Source organism: Micromys minutus, assembly GCF_963924665.1.
Source record: "Micromys minutus genome assembly, chromosome: 19".
NCBI lineage: Eukaryota > Metazoa > Chordata > Mammalia > Rodentia > Muridae > Micromys > Micromys minutus.
In genome coordinates, this window is record NC_137954.1 from 4,295,767 (window position 1) to 4,303,663 (window position 7,897).

Sequence of the window (7,897 nt, forward strand, 5' to 3'; positions counted from 1 at the left end):
ATGTAGCTGTCTCCTGGGAGGAGAGATGCAGAATCAGATGCTGTCAACCAACCAATGGACTGATAACAGGGTCCCCAATGGAGGAGTTACAAAAAGGACTGAAGAAGCTGAAGGAGTTTTCAACCCCTCAGGAAGAACAATATCAACCAATCAGACACTCCAGAACTCCCAGAGACTAAACCACCAGTGAAAGAGTACACATGGAAGAATCCATGGCTCCAGCCACATATGTAGCAGAGGATGGCTTTATCAGGTATCAAGGAGAGGAGAGGCCTTTGGCCCTATGAAGACCTAATACCCCAGTGTATGAGAATTCCAGGGCAGGGATATGGGAAGGCATGGATGTGTGGGTGAAGGAACACTCTCATAGAGGCAGGGGTGGGGGAATAGAATTGAGGGATCCCAGAGGAAAAACCAGGAAAGTGGATAATGTTTGAAATTTATGTAAAGAAAATATCTAATTTAGTAAAAAGAACAAAAAAAGAAGGAATCAACAACATGAACAGATCAATAGCAAATGATACCATTAAAAAGTAATAAGAAAGAAAAAAGCAACAAAAAGTGTATAGCACCCTCTCAGAGTGGGATACATCTAGACCTTAAATCATTAATAACTCAAGAGCTCAGAAGATAGCCTTGTGGCAAGTTTTGGTATTTAAAAATAATTATGTTCAATCTTTACACACCAAGAAAACTTTGACTATTTTCATGTTGTGTTTTGTTTTACATGTACTTTAAGCTTATGCTAACTAGAAAGATTTCAATGCATGCTATCAAACCTTAAAAAAATCAAGTACTGACAAAAATAGGTAATAAGAAAACATTCTAATTAAATAAAGTCCAGGGCTATGTGGACTCACAGCAGAATTCTTCCAGGCATTCAAAGAATATCAACAGTCAATTTTTCATAAGCTATTTTTAAAAATAGCAGCAAAAAATCCCAAAGATCTCTGATGATTCAGAATTATTCTAATACCAAAACAATTTAAAGAAAAATACAAAATCTAAGTCCAATATCTCTAATGAATATACTTGTAAAAATTCTCAAATCAATATGTGCAGACAGCATATAGACATAAATCAAAAAGATTATCCACTATGATAAAACTAGTTTTAGTCAGGAAATTCATTGTTGTGTCAACATATACAAGACATAAATGGAAATAAAGACAAATATATGATATCATTACATGATGCAAAATATTTGCATAAAATTATAAACTCAACATGTCTTCATAGTTGAACACTTAGATAATGTGAGGCCACAGGAAAAACATCTTAACATAATCAACGCCATCTATAAATAATCTATAAGCAACATTCTAGACCACAAATTAATTAAAAATTGAAGTTAATTCCACTAAAATGAGGAATGAGTCAAAACATTTCATTATTTGTTTTCTTTTGAATATTGTGCTTTGAGCATTATCTGAAACAATAAGGCATGGGAAAGAATTTCAAGGAATTCAAACAGAATAAAAAATATTTCTATTTTCAGATGACATAAAAGTAAATGTAAATGTTCCCAACGTGAAAAAGGACACTAAAGTTGTTTAATAGCTGGAGGTTCTTTGTTAGAATTTTTGATTCACTATCATGTTATTGGCAAATAGTGAGAATAGTGATATTTGACTTCTTTCTTTCCAATTTGTATGCCCTTGATCTCCTTTTGTTTAATTGTTCTAGCTAGAACTTCTAGTACCATACTGAATAAACGGCAGGGAAGTTGGCAACCTTGTGTTGTCTCAGATTTTAGTGGGATTGCTTCTAGTTTATCTCCATTTAATTTGATGCTGCCTGTTGGTGTGCTATATATTTCTTTTATTATGTTTAGGTATTTGCCATGAATTCCTCATCTCTCCAAGTGTTTTAACACTAAGGGATTTTGTATTTTCTTGAAGAATTTTTCAGGAACTAATGAGATGATCATATGGCTTTTTCTTGAGGTTTTTTAATAGTGAGTATTAAGTTGATGAATTTTCATATACGGAACCATTCCTGCATCTCTGAATGAACACTACCTAATCTTGATGAATAATAGTTTTGATGTGTTCTTGGATTTTGTTTGCAGGAATTTTTTTTGAGTAATTTTGCATAGGTATTCATAAGAGAGATTTGTATGAAGTTCCCTTCCTTGTTGGGTTTTTGTGTAGTTTATGTATCTGAGTAACTGTGGATTCATAACATGATTTAGGTAGTGTTTCTTTTCTTACTGTTTGGTGGAAATTTTGAGAAGTATTGGTATTAGTAAACCTTTTAATGTCTGGCAGAATTCTGCACTAAACCATATGGCCTGGAATTGTGTATGTTTGGCAGGTTTTTGATGACTGCTTCTTTTTCTTTAGGGTTTATTGGGACTGTTTAGATGGTTTACCTGAGACTGATTTTAACCTTCATACCTGATACCTTTCTAGAAAATTATTCATTTCATTTAGATTTTCTTGTTTTGAAGAGTATAGGCTTTTATAGTAGATTATAATAGTTTCTTTTAATTTCCAGTTTCTGTTATGTCTGCCTTTTTATTTCTGATTTTGCTAGTTTGGATACTGTCTCTGTTTTTCAGTTAGTTTGGCTAAACAGCAAAGGCCAGGAACTCTAGTGGCAGCACATTGAGAGAATGTTGGGAAAGAGGAACACTCTTTCATTACTGGTGAGATTGCAAACTGGCAGAACCACTCTGGAAATCAATCTGGTGGTTCCTCAGAAAATTTGAAATAGTTTCACCTGAGAACCCAGCCATATCACTCTTGAACCCAAGAGATGCCCACCATACAACAATGACACATGCTCAGATCTGCCTTATGCATAAGAGACAAAGCAGGAAACAACACAGATGTCCATCAATCAAAGAATAAATACAGAAAATGTGGTTCATTTACACAATGGAATACCATTCAGATATTAAAATGAAGACATCATAAATTTTGTAGATAAATGGATAGAACTAGAAAATGTCATTGTTAATGAGGTAACTCAGACCCAAACAAGTCATTCATGGTATAGACTCACTGATAAGTAGATAGTAGCCAAGTACAGAGTATTGAGGATACAACCCACAGACAACAAGAAGTGTAATAAGCAGAGTGGCCCAAGTAAGGATGCTTCATTCGAACTTAGAAGGGAGAAAAATTAGTTATGGAAGGCAGAGGGAGAAACCTAGGTGGCAAAAGAGAGGTGGAAGAGAAAAGAGAAACAGGTTTAGGAATGAGAGATTTTCTATTGTGAAAATAAATTTTCTACTAAATGTCACATATAAATTTAAGTAAATCCCAGTCAAAGTTACATATATATATATATGTGTGTGTGTGTGTGTATATATGTATATATAAATTATAGATAATCAAAGCAATCCTGAATATAAGAGAAGTCGTATATAAGCTGACATTCCAGACCTCAAATAATAATAATAACATAATAACAAAAAGAATATACTATAAGCACAAAAACAGACATATAGAGCAATGAGGATAATTTTCAAGGCTCAAACCTAAAAGATCTGACTACCCAAGGAACAATTCACAGACCTTATGAAGTTCAAAAAGAACGAAGGCAAAAATGTGGGTGCTTCAGTCCTTCTTAGAAGGAAGAAAAAAACTCTCTTGGAAGGAAAAAGAAGGTTAAATAGAGGAGCAGGAATTGACGAAAAAATAATTCAGAGGCTGTCTCACCTGGGTTCCACCTCATCTGCAGCCACAAAACCCAGCACTATTGCTGATGCCAAGAAGTACTTACTTACAGGAACCAGATAGAGATTCCTCCTTAGGGATTCTGCCAGAATCATTTAGATACAGCTGAACATGCTTGCAGCTAACCATTGGAATGAACTCGGGGATCCCAATGAAGGGGCTAAGGAAAGGACTGAAGGAGCTGAAAGGGGTTGCAACCTCATGATAGGAACAAAATTATCAACCAACTAAACCCTCCAAAACTCCCATGGACTAAAACATCACCATTGAGCACACATTGTGAGACCCATGGCTCCAGTTGCATATGTAGCTGAAGATAGCAGTGTCTGGCATCAATACGAGAAGAGGCCTTTGGTCCAGAGAGGGCACATTTTCCCAATGTAGGGGAATGCCAAGGCAGTGGGGTGGAGATGGTGATTTGGAGTGAGTTCACCTTTGTGGAGACAAGTGGAGGGGGAGGGGGATGGGAGTGGGGTGTAGGAAGGGGATAACATTTCAAATGTAAATACAGAGAGTTCCTAATAAAAATAAGTATATAAATAAATAAAAAGAAATATCTCAAATAATGTTCATAATTCTTAGTAGTTATGGAAATGTAAATCAAAATAATCTCTAGATGTTATCTTATATGTCTGAATAAAAAAATTTACAAAATATCAGACAACAATTGCTGTACTGGATGAGGGTGATAGAAATTGTTGTTTTACTGGTGGTGAGAATGTAAATTTATGAAGTTTGGTACAGATACACAATGAAATACTCTACATCCATAAATTTAAAACAAAATGATGGACTTTTCAGGCAAATTGATAAATGCAGAAAAGTTCATACTAAGTGAATTTCTCAAGACCCATAAAGACAAGAATCACATGATCTTCTCATCTGAGACCTTTAGCACCATGTGTTCAGATGTGGGAATATAACACAGAGAAAGTGCAGGAACTGGAATGTTAAAATGACAGAATAGGGAGGATGGGTGAACAAAAGAGAAGAATGAGAGTATGGAGTCAGAAAAGTCTGCGAAAGTAATTATGAGGCAGAGAAAAGGATGTCTTAGAATATTATAGTAGACCTCATTATTACCTATCTGCCTAAAATTACCTATGGTACATATAATTCTGTATTGACATGTATTTACAGTTTAAATGAAAATACCCCATAGTAACTGACAATGCTTTCCCAAAATCAATAGACTGAGAATCACCATGTTTCAGAATTTGGAGTTGCTAGACAAGATTATTCAAGATATTTCCAAGTAATATAGTTTATTTCTGTTGACATTGGTACCTCACAGAGGTTGAAGGTAACTTGCTATTATTTCAACTCCAGGGACCACTGCAGAGACAGTATGGAACTAGTTTAGTACCTAGAGAAATATAAATTTGGTGTGAGATTATTTCTCCTAGAAAAAATATTATTTCTCTTGAAATAAAGGTAACAGAGTGAGGTCTCATAATATGGCTGCCTAAATAAGACCTGATCAGTAAGAACACCAAGGGCCCTGTGAAAATGGAAGGGACAAAGCCTATGGTGCTCCCTTTAGACAAGGATCTAAAAGCTATTAAAAATGCTAAGTGTGGGAGAAATTGTCTTCCTGGGGGGAAAAACCCAATTTGTTATCCAATAGCAAGTGGTCAAATTAAAAATCATATAAATATACAAACATTATATGGGTTGAGATATACATCTATAATTAATAAATATATATTCATATTTATTAAATGTACCTGGATAACATCATATAAATATAAATATAATATATGTGGATATATATGTAGATATATGTGTGTGTGTGTATAAATATATTATTTTTTCGAAAGGCTGCTAGCTGTCAGTTTATGATAGAGCTGGGGGTAGGTGAACAGGATGGCTACAGGGTGAAAACTAATGGCAGAAAGCACATAAAATGTAGCTTAAAAGTTATTTTTATATTGGATTTTTTTCTTACAACTTTATTTTAAAAATTCCAGAGATACATGTACAGATTATTAAAAGCATTTTAGCGTAAATATATATGAATATATTTTTGTCAGTACTTGATTTTTGCAAAGGTTTGATAGTATGCATTGAAATCTTACTATTTACAAAGATCATAAAGTACATGTAAAACAAAACGTAACATGGAAATAGTCAAAGTTTGATTGGTGTGCAAAGATTTAACATAATGAATTTTAATGGATTTTTTTACTATATATTTCAAATGTTATCCCGTTTTCTGGTTTCTCCTCAGAAGATCGACTATTTCACCCTCCCTTCCCCCGCTTCTATGAGGATGCTCCACAACTCACTCACTCGGTCCCCTCCCCGCGCTGGCACCCCCTACACTGGGGCCTCAGGGCTTCCCAGGACCAAGGACGTCTCCTCCCATTGAAACTCAACAAGGCCATCGTCTGTTACACATGCAGCTGGAGCCATGGGTCCCTCCATGTGTACTCTTTGGATGCAGGTTTAGTCCTTGGAAGCTCTGATCTTGAGCCTTTTTGGCTGTCACATTCATTGAAGGTCAGTTTGGCTCCTCCTAGTGGCTTACCTTGAAACTTTGCTAATACAGACCTGAAACAGATCTAACTCAAGATCTGTTTCAGACTTCAAACAAATAGGCCCATTTAAGGTCTTTACTAATATACCAAGTTTTCATTTGAGTTCTACGACTTTCTCTTCTGGATCACAAAACCTTGGAAATCATTTCCAGGAGTCTGAGCTCTGGGAACAGATTAACTAACAGTTTTGTATTTTTTTTTTTTTTTTTTGTAGAAGGCAGAATTTAAGGCACATACAGTTGAATGGGTTGTGTAGATTCTCTACACCCTTCTAAGAACTTTCTTATAGATATCGCCCCCCCCCCAGTAGAACGCTATCACATAAACCCAAATCCAAAATGCCCAGTATCCTTGTCAAATTTCCATTATATTACATGGCAATTGCTGAGCATTTTAAACAATATGATCTGATAGGCCATTGCATGAAGGTGCGAAGATGAAGTCTAAATTGCATCAGAGACCCCAAGATGTTAGAGATGACAAAACTGCCGGGTACTTGTAAAGGAATGGTGCTAACACAAGTGGGAACAGCCCAGCACATAGCCTTGTAGGAACCTGAGTTGCAGCTGGTGGTACCGGCGCTTCCACAGTCTTCCTGACTTCCCCATCCTGGGCATGGTATTCAGAGATATTTCACTCCTGGGGAAAAACCCGGACTCCTTCCATCTGCCTCATACCAGTCACCTGAAGTTCACACAAGATAGACTCCAGAAATATCCTACTTGGTACTTCCCTGGCTTAGGAGTTGGGGGTCAACTGTGTACTCGTCTGGAAGACTGGGATGGAGCCAGGCTCCACTGTGCCAGCCTCCTATGCGCTGGAATATGGGAAGGCTGGAAATCCAGAAAGATGTCTCAGAAGCTGGGCAGAAAGTGGTCGTTGTGGAAGATCCCCTGGCCACTGGAGGAACCATGTGTTTGACCTGTGAACTGCTGGGCCAGCTATAGGCTGAGGTGGTGGAGTGTGTGAGCCTGGTAGAGATGACCTTTCTGAAAGGCAGGGAGAAGCTAGGACCTATATCGCTCTTCTCTCTCTTACAGTATGAATGAGGAACTGGCAAGGTGGCCACACCCCTGCTCCCATCGGCATCAGTAACTAACTGCACAGTGGCTCAACCCCTGACACCTAGTTACCTTTGTTAGCCACTCACTCCCCTGTTGTTAAGGAATCCACTAATTCCATTGGGTAGCTGAACCTTCTGCATACTTGCCAAGCCCTGGAGTGGGGCAGAGCTGTGCTACTGGAGGTCAATAAACGCTTTTGATTAAAAAAAAAGAAAGAAAGAAAAGAAAAGGTGTTTTTATTTCTTTCAAAAGAGAAATGTAATTTATTAAACAAATCTTTTAGGGGTTCTTTTTTATGTTTTGTTATTGGATATTCTCTGTATTTACATTTCAGATACGTCTATCTACATCTGTTTGTGTATCAAATATAATCAGAGCAAAGAAAAAGTTGTCAACTTGAGAGTGAGGATTCATAAAAGAGCTCTAAGGAGTGTAGCTGTAATTGACTGGAGGCAGGAAAATAAAAAAGGTTGTAGAGTAATTCTATGTCATTTAAAACATTTCAAATAAGTAAACTGGTATATATATATAATCTTTCATCTCATTTCCTTTTGTTCAAATGTTTCTGTCACAGAGTTTTAAAGCAGCTAACTTTTCTGTTTTCCCA

General features: G+C 36.5%; 1 pseudogene across 1 annotated transcript; it reads left to right on the forward strand.

Moving 5' to 3' along the window:
• The first annotated feature begins 4,687 nt into the window (after nucleotides 1-4,687).
• On the forward strand, nucleotides 4,688-7,275 carry LOC308433009 (adenine phosphoribosyltransferase-like; annotated as a pseudogene). Its single transcript has 2 exons — nucleotides 4,688-4,711; nucleotides 6,778-7,275. The product of its transcript is annotated as an adenine phosphoribosyltransferase-like (transcript).
• Nucleotides 7,276-7,897: the final 622 nt, after the last annotated feature.